This window comes from Tenebrio molitor, chromosome 3 (genome assembly GCF_963966145.1).
Source record: "Tenebrio molitor chromosome 3, icTenMoli1.1, whole genome shotgun sequence".
Classification (NCBI taxonomy): Eukaryota; Metazoa; Arthropoda; class Insecta; order Coleoptera; family Tenebrionidae; genus Tenebrio; species Tenebrio molitor.
This window is the reverse complement of record NC_091048.1, coordinates 10,840,791-10,855,145: the sequence shown is the minus strand read 5'-3', so window position 1 is coordinate 10,855,145 and position 14,355 is coordinate 10,840,791. Positions and strand designations below refer to the sequence as shown.

Genomic DNA, 14,355 nt, shown 5'->3' with positions numbered 1-14,355 from the left:
TGTGACGAAACATATCTACATAGTTCGCACACTTCACCACTAGCATGGGATGATGGTTCCAATAGGTGTTTAAAGGCCCCAGTGGGAAAAGGATCACGCCTCATTATTCTGCACGCAGGAGGTGCAACAGGATTTGTGCCAAATGCATTGACAATTTTTAAATCTGGGACAAAAAGTGGAGACTACCATCATGAAATGAACAGCGAAAATTTTATGAAGTGGCTGACCGAAAAATTTGTGAAGAATGTTAGTGCTAAATCTGTGCTGGTTGTAGACAATGCTTCCTACCACAATGTGCCAGTACAAGCAAGTCCAACGTCTGCATGGAAAAAGGCTGACATGCAAAAGTGGCTAATGGAGAGAGGAATTTTCTTTGAACAGAAATGCACCAAGGCAGAATTGTATGGTATAATTAAAGTTCACAAGCCTGTACACAAAATCTATAAAATAGATCAAATATTGGCGGAGTCGAACATACCAGTTCTAAGGTTGCCACCATACCATCCGGAGCTAAACCCCATCGAGAAAATATGGGCGCTTGTGAAAAATCATGTGGCAGCATACAACACAACGTTCAAGTTGGATGATGTCAGGAAATTGGCAGAAGCGAAATTTGAAGCAGTGACTGTACAACAATGGCAGAACATTTGTTCTCATGTGGAGAAAATTGAAGTGGAGTACATGAAAAGGGAATATATAGTGGATGAGGTTGAAGACCTAATAATTTCCATTAATGGCGAAGAAAGTGACGAGTCTGATTTCTTTCTGGCATCAGATGAAGAAGAGGTTGACGAAAAAGAAGTTCAAGGGGGTAGCTCTAGTTCAAATCTAGCTGATTTGGGTTGTGAGTTGTTGACTTAAGTAAATAAATAAAAACCTTTTAAGAAAGCGTTGAAAATTTTGTTTCCATTCACTTTACATTTTGCAGGCTTGTGAACTAATTTATGTTGATATTTATCTGACGACAAGTCGGGCATTCTAGTCCAAACCGTTGGAGAGTGCAACATTTAAATTTGGCGCCACTCTGAAATTTCTAACCAAACGACCGATGTTTTCACGTTTCACTTATCAAAATTAGGCTCCGCCTTCGCGCAGCTTTTGTCAAGGTCATCGATCATGAGAGTTGGCACGAGCTCTAGACTCGTATTATGACCACAGATGGAGTCAAACTTTGGAAAAATTATAAAAACTTTGCAAAACCGTTACCAATTTTTTATAACAAGATTTAGTTTTCTTCGCAACGTTGTCTTTGTACTTGGTTCTAATGTGCAAACCTGTGTGACATATTAGTTAACACTATTTCCGGTCATATTTAAAACATATCTTTCGTTGGGTAAATCTTTCCTATTCTTGAAATCAAATTGAGGTATCTTACACTAGACAAATGCAGGGTGGTTTCTTACAAACACTGCTACTGACATGTCAAATAATTAACTTATTGTCAATTTGCTCCAATATTTCGTCGCCTTAAAGTGTTAACCTGCTAAGTCCACTTTTATGTAAAAATGAGTTTTTATCATCAACATACAAATTGTATTAAACTCTTTGGATTCGTTAAACAGTTAAGTCCGATTTTGCCTCTGAAAACTGAAATATTGCATGATGTGTATACCAGCTAAGTCCGGCCGCCTTGTTTTACCGCGTAAAACAGCCAAGTCCTTGGCAACCATGCATTTTGCCTCGAAAATCTAGACGTCACAGGAACGCGCCGCGGGTTTGTGTGAAATACTGTCAGTTTTTACCATTCTTTGTGGTCATTTAACTGTTGTGTTAAAGGTAAGTCTACTTTTGGAATTATTGAATAATTGTTGTCAAGTTTAATTGTGAATTGTGCCAATAAATTAGGGTTAAAATCATGTTTATTTTCACAAAGGGACTTGTCAGTATTTCCGCTTTATTATTTTTGAATAACTGGAATATAGCAGCTTTTCACCAACTTACTGCCTATTTTAATAAAGTTTCTTGTCTAATTATTATTAATCCAGAAATTTGTGTAGTTGATGAGTTTCGCGAAATATTTTTGATTAATGATAAAAATTGAGCCTGTTTAGTACTTAGTCCTGAATTAAGGTTTTTAATTCCAGATGTCACGTGCTAAACGAATGTTAGAAATGGTAACCAAACCAACAAGAAACGCTCACAACTTTGAAGAAAATGAACAAGTGCATGTAACTGAATATAATAATTTTAACGAAAACATAAAATTGAATGCAGATGAAGCTGTTACGATAATTCAATCCACGGGGGAAGCAAACGAATCAAACAATAATCTTGAAGTTGTCCAAAACGTCGAAATAAATTTTGTAGACTTTCTGCCCACCCGTAGCGATTTTGACTTCCAAGATGTTCAAACACAGCATGTTCCATTATTAAATGATATCATAATAGAGCTTCCTTGTCAAGTGAACTACCCTGAAGGACAAGAACAATCCCAAATTTATCCTATAGAATCAACGATGTCAGAAATATCTGATGGTAGCGAAATCAATAAGAATTTGGTTCCATATTCGGACACGGATTCGATTTCATCTTCAGATGGATATCCAAAAAAAAGTAAAAAACGTAAAAAACGCTTCCAAGTTCAGGAGTCAACATGGTGTAGCGAGAAAAACAAAAAACTAAGAGAAAGTGGTAAACGTTATTGTGGTAGAACGAAACAAGATGGAAAATGGTGCTATGACAAGCCTAAAGAGCCGCGGGTTATGAAACCAAGATGCAAATGTAAATCAAAACAACGAGGTATTATGAAATGTTCTTTAATCAATGAACACGAAAGACAGCGTATTTTTAAGTCATTTTGGCAAATGTCATGGGGCGAAAAAAAAGTTGTTATTAATAATCAGGTTAAATCCGTACCAACTAAAAGGCACCGAAACCGAAAACAAGAAAACGAAACAAAAAGAGGACAATCCTTAGAATATTTTCTACGAGTACAAGAAGAATGTCTCAGGGTCTGCCGGACCATGTTCATTAATACTCTCGTGATTGGACGATGGACAATTCTTCACTGGAAGAGTTCTTTCGGGACACGTACTCCAAGTATACTACGCCAGTCAACTAGTGGAATGGAACCTTTCAAAGATCGTCACGAGTGCCTGTTCCAATTTTTAGATACTTTACCAGTTATGGAGTCACACTATTGTAGATCAACATCTCAAAAAAAATATCTTCTGGCTGAATGGCAATCCCGGCAGAGTGTTTACGAATTTTATGTCAAAGACTGGTGCAAAGCAAAAAAACAAGAGCCTCTTTCGATAGCATCGTTCTCTAAAGCTTTTGATGAAAAAAACTTTGCACTTTTCCGCCCTAAAAAAGATGAATGTGAGAAGTGTGTTAGCTATAGAATGGGGCAAGTTTTGGAAGATGAATTTAATAGGCACGTACAAAGGAAAATGGAGGCAAGGGAAGAAAAGGAAAAGGATAAAAAGGAGCGAAAATACGTTTTTACAGCAGACTTACAAGCTGTGTTAATGGCTCCAAAATCAAAAGTTTCCACACTATACTACAAAACAAAGCTTCAAGTACACAATCTGTGTTTCTACAACTTGGTGAATTCCAATGCTTATTGTTTTGTGTGGAATGAGTGTGAAGGAGGCCTTGGTGCTGAGGAATTTTCAAGTATTTGGATGTATTTTATTGAACAGAAGATATTACTCAACATGCCAGCAGATACTGATGAAAGGAGCACTATTATAATGTACACAGATGGTTGCGGGTACCAAAATCGAAACGCTCTTATGGCCAATGTGTTATTAAACGTAGCAGTTGCTCATAACATAGTAATAGAACAAAAATACCTTGAACCTGGCCACACACAGATGGAAGTCGACTCGGTTCACGCGACAATCGAACGAAATCTCAAAGATAAAATTATTAATCTACCAGCGGATTATGTACCTATATGTCAGAAGGCAAGAAAGAAACCTGCACCCTACCAAGTAAAATACTTGACGCATGATTTTTTTTTAAATTTTGACCCAATTCAGCGTTATAAAACAATCCGTCCAGGAAGAGGTAAAGGTGATTTGAAAGTCACAGACATTCGTGCTTTGAGGTACACACCTGAAGGTGAAATTTATTACAAAGCCAGCTTCGTTGATGAATGGAAAAGAATTCCTCAACGGAAAAACACCAAAATTAAGACACATTCTTGGGAACAACTGAAGCAGCTATACACAGAAAGACGTAAAATAACCGCTAAAAAATATGAAGACCTTCAAGCAATTAAGAAAACTTTGCCAGTAGACTACCACAAATTTTATGATGATCTTCCCCATGAATAGAAATGTAATCTTTCTTTTTTTCATACTTAACCTATCTAGAATATTAATAAAGTTACTTGGCGTATAAAATACCTAGGGCGTGTTTCATTGCACCAAAACTGCTAAGTCCAATATTAAACCAATTTAAAATATTGATAAACTGTTATCTCCAAAAAAATACTAAAAAATACAATTATAATCATAATTTTTATCATTTTTAGTACTAGAATTAATTTTATGCTGGTAATGCATAATTTAAAATAAATTTTATTAATTGTTGTCAACAATAATTGTTGCAAAATCGTTTTTTGCCTCTCCTGTAAAATTGGATAAAATGGACTAAGCAGGTTAACACTTTAAGGCGACGATTTACTGAAACAATGACCTGTGATAATTGGATACATATCCACTTACTGAACATATTTATCACATTCTGAGAAAGACACAATTAATAACTTAGAAACTTACCATTCAGTGGTGAGTTGCTAGTTGTTTCGGGTGTCCTTTAGTAACTTCCAAACCTGATGTCTCCGTTTGTTGGTATCAAAATACCAAATCCTGAATGATAACTCATCTCGCAAAAACCACACACAACGGTCCACTGATCGACACAGTTCATTCTGTAAAATACAAAAGAATAAATAATAAACACGTTCGGCAGAAAAAACAAAAAGTTAACATAACCTAAAAATAATGCTACTCACGCTAAATTCAAAATCAGTAAATCTTAACCGTAGGCAAACAAACTATTGCAAGTGAGCGACTATGACCGTGATAATGCAAAATATAATCAATAATGAACATAACAAACAAAATATAAAAATAAAAACTTACACGCACTCACACTCTCCATAACCTCAATCACAGACTAAAGATTGGGTATATAGACAGCCCACTCCTGCCAATAACAACACAAACGTCTGGAGTCTGGACTTCTGGAGATAGTGTATGGGCAACCCAACGAACCTCATCGGCGGGATCGAATGTACCCGAACAGAGCCCGCCAGTTTCGAGTTCGCAGAAATCTCAAACAGCACTTTCAAGCTGTGTTCCTATATCAAAGATATTTGTGGCAGACGACTCTAACTACTTAGTTGATTTCGTTTTGTTATTTTGTATTGTTCGTGCAATTAAAATCTGTATTCTTATCGCAAATATTACAATGATTTCCGAAGGTATGTAAATAACGGGTGTTTATTAAATCTGGAATTGAAATAGGCTGTGAGAAGTATACAGTGCGGAAACTTTAACTGGAATAAAATTCATAACTTGGACATTGGTGATTTTTGTAAAGAATCCCGCGAAACAGGTCGATTTTTGTTTTTCCTTGTCCACATTCTGGCGCATATGGTTTTTACACATCTCCTCCCGGAAGTGCGCAACCACCCCTAACTTTTTTTTTTCAAATAGAAGGGTATGCCAAGTGACACCTCGTTTGAAAGCCCACTTCACAAAAAATACAACGCACTATTTTTTTTCTGAATATTTTCAAACCCTACGTCCTAAAAAATAAAAAAATGTAAAAGCAACAAATGTTCAAAATGTGCACCGTTTGTTTTTTGTCCAATTGCAAATCGATAGTAACATGCCTAAAACCGAACAGTATTGAAGAACTTAAGCAACGTATTAGACATGAAATTAGACAAATCACACCCGAAATGTTACAAAACCTAAGGGATGCATTATACTATCGATTTTCAATTTGCCAAGAAAGAAACGGTACCCATTTTGAGTATTTGTTGCATTAAATAGAATTCAACTTGTAAAATTGGTTTTTATTTTTTAGCATGTAGGGTTTGAAAATATTCAGGAAACAAATAGTACGTTGAATCCCTTGCGAAGTAGGCTTTCAAACGAGGTGTCACTTGGTATACCCTTCCATTTGAAAAAAAAGTTAGGGGTGGTTGCGCACTTCCGGGAGGAGATGTGCAAAAACCATATGCGCCAAAATGTGCTCAAGGAAAAACAAAAATCGACCTGTTTCGGGATTTTTTACAAAAACCGCCTATGTCCAAGTTGTGAATTTTATTCCAATTAAAGTTTCCACACTGTATTTTACTCACTACACTTAAAAACTCAAAAAACTTGTCAGATATCAACATACAGGGTTGCTATTAAGTATGAGTACAGTTGATTATTTTAAACCCTTGAAAAACCCTTTGTAGGATCTCCGTTAAACTTGATATACCCTTAGGAGGACTTAAATTCTATTTAAACGTGTTTTTTTCAATTTTGTATCGTCATTTGTTTTTCAGATACAAGGTCAACTTGATTTTTTTTAAATGGGATGACTGGTCAAATTTAACATTTTTGAATAATACATTTTTTTCTGAATTCAATGTTATGCTACAGTTAATTTCAAAATTATAGAGTACACCTCAAAAATCAAGAAGTCGATTTATCATAATTTTTTCCACATGTAAAGACGGTATAAAATTGAAAAAATACGTTTAAATAGTAATAGAATTAATAATAATAGTATTAGTAATAATTAATAGTAATAGAATTAATGTTTTTTTTTAAATGACGGCTAAAATGTTTTGGCCGGCATGGTACCTTATTTTATACAGGTGTTCCAAAACTATCGCCAAAAAGTGTTACACGGCAATTTCCCATATCAACATTAACGCGAAATCGTAATCAAACGATTTTTTTTTTAATGCGTCGGTATGATTTTATACTTTTGACACTGTTTGCCGTATAATTTGATTAATATTTGGACATTGCAAATTATAAGGTAAATCGATGTTGCCAAATGTAAATTAAAAAAAAAATAAATAAAACGAGCGTTTCGAAAGCCTTGTAAAAGAAGGAAAACAGTTTTTTTTTATAGAACATGTCAGTTATGTCCGTAGGCCCATCTTAAAATAATGTGAATGCACATAAAGTCCATTCACGTTGGATTTTCTCTGCCAAATTGTTGTCACGTTGCAAGCCTGCGCCTCCTTTCCTAGTAAATTTTACATTATCGTGTTTTATTCGTGATAGAGCGATTGAGAGCGATCTGACGTCTTTAATTTTGAATGTTAGTTTGACGTGTGAAATAAAGTCACAGATTTTTTAATAAAATTCTATTCCTGGGTGATTTTACCATGGCGAAAAGAAAAAAGGTTAATTTTAAAATTGCGTTAACCTTCCACAACTGACGTAATGTGACGAAACCCGCAAGCTAATACGGACTCAAGAAAAAATAGCTTCAGTTCGAAAATTAATTAGTCAGAATCCTTTAATATTTAATGTATTGTATGTATTAACATGATTATAATCTATTTACGACTTTTATTGAGCAGTTTTAACAATACATACAACGTTATTTTAAAGGTAATGTGAACATCGAAAAAACTTAAATTAGAAAAAAATCATTAAAAATCAAAATACACCTTTCTTTTGTGGGATGCAATTGTAACAATATATTCTTGAAACGTCACAACCACAATCAAAACGTATAAGTGTCTCTGAATAACTGAAATTTTATTGCCAAATTTGTTCCATCATTTAGATGCATTCCTTACTTCCATCGCTTCCAATGAAAGAAACTTTACACAATTTTCTATTGGGTTCATTTTCTATAACTTATTCTGGTTCCTCATCAGTCATCACTGTAGTCATTAAGGGTTTTTTCACTTAATCAACAGCGCAAGCAGAAAAATACAACACCAGTAGGTAGGAGTTAGGTACCTATTGTATGTTCCTAATCCTATCATACCGATTAAGAACTGACACTATTTTTAGTGCAAATGATAACAAAATGGATGTATTATTACCTACTGTTATCCTCTAAAAACAATATTTGAAAAATGACTGTTTCTTTGCTGATAGCGAATAACATAACCTCTACAGTCTACGAATGACTTGGTTACTTTATCAGCCCGTATTGGTGACATACACAGCTAAAGCATTTTTGAAGTAAAAATCACACCGCCATAATATTGAATTATTTGACCTTGACTAGGAAAATCCAACGTGAATGGACTTTACACACATAGAATGCTTAGATACATGGGGACGTATCACGACACCCTTATTAAATTTAATCATGATTCATGACTCTAATTACCTTGGTGACGAATTCATCTCTTTCTCGCAATTGCATAAATCTATATCGTTTTTGTTTACTTTAATCACGATTTTAATTATCGGCAACTTTAATAACGGTGTCGTGAGCTTTTGCAACTCTTATCTTTTGGAGACATACAAAAACGGAATATTTTTAAAGGATTTATTTATTTTATTATTCAGTATAGCATATTTTATCATATTCTGTAAAGTTTTGGCGGCAGTTTTGAAACACCTGTACATACTTTTCCTTTATTTCACTTTTTTATTCCAGAAAAGTTTTTTGATTCTGAATCTAATGTAAGAAGTTCTGCATTAACCAGCAACCCCCAAATTTCTAGTTTTACTACCTGCAATGAAGAAATCACACTATATGTTTGTGACAATTGTGGAGAACGTTTCCAAAATAGGACTGCTATTTTATCACACAACAAGTGGAAACATGAAAAAACATCAAGTTTCGAATGCAGTGTGTGTAAAAAGACATTTACTAGAAAATATCATTTGAAGAGACATGAAAATAATTGCCACAATAAAGATCAGGATAAAAGTAAAAATCAAATCAACTGTTTTTTTTTGTGACTTTAGTGCGTCAACTAAAGCAGATGTACTTCGACATTACGAGGTGAGTCATGCAGTGGATATTTCCAAAAAAAGGTTGAACTTTAATTCAACTGAAGAGTTTAATGCTTGGAAAGAAAATTTTGAAAAGCTTACAAAGTCACATTTTATAAAAACAACTCGCAGTCGACATGTAGCAAGACATGGTACAGATATTACAACATATATTTGTCACCGAGACGGTTACTTTCATTCAAAAAGCAAAGGTCTTAGACACACTAAATTAGTTGGCTCAAACAAAATAAATGCTCATTGTCCAGCAAATATTGTACTTCATGCAAAAGACCAGAATATTGTGGTGGATTATATGGAGACTCATGTTGGACATGAATTAGATTTAGGTCATTTAAATATTAGCGAATCCGATAAAGCAAATATAGCTCAAAAACTTGCATTGAAAATTCCATTTGAACAAATTTTGAACGAAATTCGGGATTCTGTCATCAACAATGAACTTGATCGAATTCATCTAATAACTAGGAAGGATTTATGGAATATCGCGGATTCATATAATTTAAACAACGAAGCAATTTTGAACAAAAATGATTATATAAGTGTCGAAGCTTGGGTGACACATATGCAAATATCTTCTAATTTAATTCGATTCTATAAACCCCAAGGGGTACTGTTAGAAGATTTTCCGGAACTTAAAAAGGAGGATTTCTTTTTAGTTATTATGAATGAAGCTCAAAAAGAGATACTGCAGAAATTTGGCAATGATTGTGTGTGCATTGACGGTACACATGGTCTTAATGCTTATGATTTTCAGTTATATACTGTTATGGTTTTGGACGACGCAAGGCAAGGCTTTCCTTGTTCTTTTTTATTTTCAAATAGAGGAGATACTGTCGCTATGAAAATATATTTCAAAACCATAAAAAATTGTTTTCATGATAGCTTCATTAAGCCTAGGACTTTTATGTCTGACATGGACGATACATTTTATAACGCATGGACTGCTGTGATAGGGCCCGTTGAAAATCGTTTATTTTGCAGCTGGCACGTGGATAGGGCATGGCGAAAAAATTTAGGCAAAATAAAAGGCAAAGAGAAACAGGCTATTATTTACAAAAAAATAAAAATAATCATGCATGAAACAGATTTAGCAACATTTAACGCTATGATTAATAATTTATTAATTGAGTTACGTTCAGATCCCGTATGTCTGGAATTTTTTGGATACTTTGAGGCATATGCAAAAAAAAGTACAACATGGGCCTATTGTTACCGCAAGCAGTGCGGAATAAACACTAACATGAATTTGGAAAATATGCATAAGGTCTTAAAACATATTTATTTTGGTGGTAAGAAAGTGAAGAGAATGGACAAGGCCATTACTGTTCTGATGAAGTTCATAAGAGACAAATTGTTTGATAGATTGATAGTACTACATAAAGGAAAAATTTCAACAAAGTTAGCTTCTACCGGGTGTAGAATTGGTTTACGAGACATAGGATTTTACATGTAAAAATAAAGAGTTTCAATTATTGGCTCCCCTAATAATTTTATGCCAAAATAGTTAAAATGAAAGTTAGAGAGAATTAAAAATAGTGTCTAATTCCACTCTTTGTTTTTTTCTAACATCTTGTGGTACTGAAAGAAAAGCAAGAAAGGAGTTAACACAAAAATACTAAAAAGTAGCACTAGCCATGAAATTTGACTTTTAAAATACTATGTATTTGTCGGATGGTTTCTCTATTATTGAATTGTCTTTTAATTTGCCCTTCAAATGAAGTCGTACAGGACTACAGGATGAATGAAAAGGTATCTTCCATTAAATGCTCAACTTCTCTACAATTCTTCCAATTGTTTCTGTGGCAGGAATTGATCGGTCTGGGAAACCTGAAGCTAATGTTGCTTGGAAGTTGCTTAAAAAAGATCCTCCATAATTACATTTAAAGAAAGAAATACAATTTCATGCTTAGTAGTGCTTTTTACTGTTTTTGTGTCAACTTCTTTTCTTGCCTTTCTTTCAGTACCACAAGATGTTAGAAAAAAAGTAAGACCGAAATTAGACAGTAATTTTAATTCTCTCCAACTTTCATTTTAACTATTTTGCCGTAAAATTAATAGGGGAGTCAATAATTGAAACTCTTTATTTTTACATGTAAAATCCTATGTCTCGTAAACCAATTCTACACCCGGTATAAGGAACATTCACAAAAAGTCAGTTGGGGTTAACAATACAATAATAGAGGAAGGTGATTTCTGGAATGTATCTGCTACTAAATGCAACGATATTTATAAAGTTGAAGCAACAAAAATTAGTTGTACTTGCAATTTACGTTGTCAGGATTGTGACGCATGCATTCATGATTATACGTGCACCTGTATAGACTTTTCTATCGGATGGAACATGTGCAAGCACATTCATCTAGTTTGCATGTTTTTAAAAAATAAAACTCCAACCAATCAAAATTGTGCCGAAAGTCATCTTGAGGAAGCAACTTGCATTGAAATGAATAATTCACCCGAAGTTATCCCTAATATAGCTGACACTAATACAGAAGAAAGTGCAATTTTAAGTGTAGTGGGTAAAATTAGGCAAGACACTTTTCAAAAAAGAAAGCAACATATGTTGGATAAGATCCTGCAAGTGTGTAACACCGTCGAAAATGAAGAACAGTTGGAAGCAGTTTTAAAACAAGTAGCCCCTCTGGAAAGTATCATAAATGCACTTTCAAAAAAAGACATTCCTCTTCCAAAAACATTGCAACAGCCATCCAACAAGAAGATTGAGACCCAAAAGAGATTTTCTTCAACAAAAAAGAAAAATAAAGGAAAGCAAAAGAAATATTCAAACCCTTTAAACACAGAAAAGACCGTATTGGCTCTAGAAATGATGGGAAATTGGCAGCAAAGCAATACGTAAAATGAAATGCATTTATTTGTTAAAGAAAATAGTTGTTTATTATTTAAATAACTATATACGTTTACTTGTAGTTTTTTCTTTATTTTTAATTTATCATAATTCATAAGTTAACTTTCAAAAGTAAGTAAAGTGCATTCATTGAATCGACAATTTTTGTACTCGTATAATAATCTATTTAAATCAAAATAACAAAACAGTAATAAAACATAATAAGTAACAACAACAATAAGACATTGAACTTTTCAAGGTCAAATAATTTTATTTTTTGGCTTTGTAATTATGTTTTGTAAATAGTGACATGCAGGTAAACACCGTAAACGTTGAATTGAGCATTGCTAAATCACATTATGTTGGTTATATGCATGTCACTATTTACAAAACATAATTACAGTGCCAAAATTTAAATTATTTGACCTTGAAAAGTTCAATACAAAATGAATGGACTTTAATGTATAATATTCCATTTACGGGACTCAAATTTTCAAGTGATAGTAAGCAAGAGTATGCCGGACAGTATGAAATAAATACTTATTTAGCTTTAAATATACCGCCAACTGTATAAGTAGAAGGGATTGGGTTGCCCCGTGGACTGGCCGCAGACGCTTGTAATAAACAACATAACTGGGTTTAGTTCTACCTTCCATCGCTTTTCGCGTGGTCGCTAGCGTCGCCAAGGTTCCGTAAAACCGCGCCAAATTTGATCTTTGTTTGAATGTTTGTTTTGTATGCAAATCTACAGTTTTACTCCGATTTTGATGAAATTTTGCACACTTGACCTTCAAAACAAGGGGAAAATTACGCAAAATAAAATAAAGAAAACAAAGAAATGTAGACAATAATTAGTATTGTTATAAAAACGTATTACAAATACAAGATACATATACAATTAATATAACATTATCGGTCTCGTCGGTACACATTTTAAATCGGATTCACCTCTACTTCATTCCGTCAGTTAAACGGCAATGGACAGGTCGGGGCTCGGATATGGTCAGTTTGGACTATCTGGAGATTTGGATTGTTAATCGAAGTGTATATCACAAACCCAACAATATTTTTGCACTGTCAGAATTTTAACCATCAGCTCTTCTCTGGCGATAAAACGCACCATTTTCTATACATTTATAACAAAGAAAATTTGCAGCTCTTATTACACATATTATTTAGTTGTTTTATATCACAACAATGATTTTAACCTCACAATTTACCAAATGTGTAACTAACATCTCACACCTCTCTCCACATCTCAAGTTCAAATATGGTAAATGTAACTGTAATTTTTTCCGACACTAGCGCCACTGGCAACCTTTACGACGCGAGGCTTAACTAATCTCAACTTTACTTGAAATAGTGAGAGTGCACACCCCCTGACCTCAATGTTTAACGTGCAACCACGGATAACATTTAGTTTGTGGGTCTGTGGGTGCCATGACGAACTGGTTGGGGTAAGAGGATCTAAACAACCAATAATATGCAAGTATTTGGATTTGAGCGCGCTGACGCCCGATTACATTTCTGATTGACAAGATGACGTTCCTTTCGCGCCAAATGATTTGTTTTGGTTTTGTCGTGTTTTAGTTTTCTTGGTTAGTGTCGCTTAAATGAGTGTCGGTTTTAATTTTTTAGGAAGAAGGATCCGCAATTCCAGAGTTAATCGGCAAAGAAATTGTTATGTAGGTCATTCTAGGTAAGCATAAAGAAAATGCTTTCAATGAAATGGGAAACTTCAAGAAAGCTATCCGACATGTGTTTCATGTTTGTACATTAAATCTATTTTTCAGGTCGGTCAACAAACAGGAACCAAGGATTATCAAATGAAATTCTTGTCACACAGCCTCAACAAGTAAAGTTAAGTTGATAAATACAGATACTGCACTTGATTAAGTTATATGTTTTTATTCCAGGGTCAAGTCCATCTGATCACTGCTTTTTGTTTGTATTGTCTGTTACATCGAAGCTAGTTTACCATGGAAGCTGTTGGTCATAAGAAATATTGCTGCAAGTAGGAGGACAACTGGTACTGGTTTTATTGTTTTATTGGGTGATGTGATAATAATGTTTTCTTTTTTTTATATATTGAAGAGTTCTTTATTTTTGTTTATTATGTTTTATTATGTTAGTAGAATATATTTTGGTTAATATGTATTACATATTTTATAAGATTTCTTTTTATACATCATATTTTGTTACTTTGAAATGTTGTATAATAAATGTTTATTTTTGTACTGTATGGTCGGTGGACAAATAAAACTGGAACACTTAAAATTTAATCTATGTAAATCAGACCATTGAATTGTCAATATATTTGTCAGTGTCTATACTGGGTGCCCCAAAATTCGCGGAACAACTCAATGAGGTATACCTCTTAGATTTGAAGATATGGGGGCCCAAAAAGTGCAGCTTTGATGTCATTTATTTTAAATAATAAAAAAGATTTTAACTATTTGTCTTTTACTAGCCAGTGGACTAATAATTTTGAACGATTGTGATCAGGTTTGCAATTATTTTCTCCATTATTTCCAGCATTTCCAAGTAGTAAGTTCA

The 14,355-nt window shown here is 33.9% G+C and overlaps 3 long non-coding RNA genes across 3 annotated transcripts in view; 2 read left to right on the top strand and 1 right to left on the bottom strand.

The window, feature by feature from the left end:
- The window catches only part of LOC138125770 (uncharacterized), an 85,763-nt gene extending 72,560 nt beyond the window's left edge, over positions 1-13,203 (bottom strand). Inside the window, exons 1-3 of the long non-coding RNA XR_011157524.1 lie at positions 13,184-13,203; positions 5,097-5,118; positions 4,731-4,882 (exon numbers count right to left, since the gene is read on the bottom strand). This is a non-coding gene — a long non-coding RNA (uncharacterized lncRNA). The remainder of the gene's footprint in view (positions 1-4,730; positions 4,883-5,096; positions 5,119-13,183) is intronic.
- On the top strand, positions 1,466-4,358 carry LOC138126360 (uncharacterized). The gene is made up of 2 exons (XR_011157775.1): positions 1,466-1,776; positions 2,085-4,358. It is a non-coding gene; the product is annotated as an uncharacterized lncRNA (long non-coding RNA).
- LOC138125769 (uncharacterized) lies at positions 13,193-14,041 on the top strand. The gene is made up of 2 exons (XR_011157523.1): positions 13,193-13,498; positions 13,593-14,041. It is a non-coding gene; the product is annotated as an uncharacterized lncRNA (long non-coding RNA).
- The last annotated feature ends 314 nt before the right edge of the window (positions 14,042-14,355 follow it).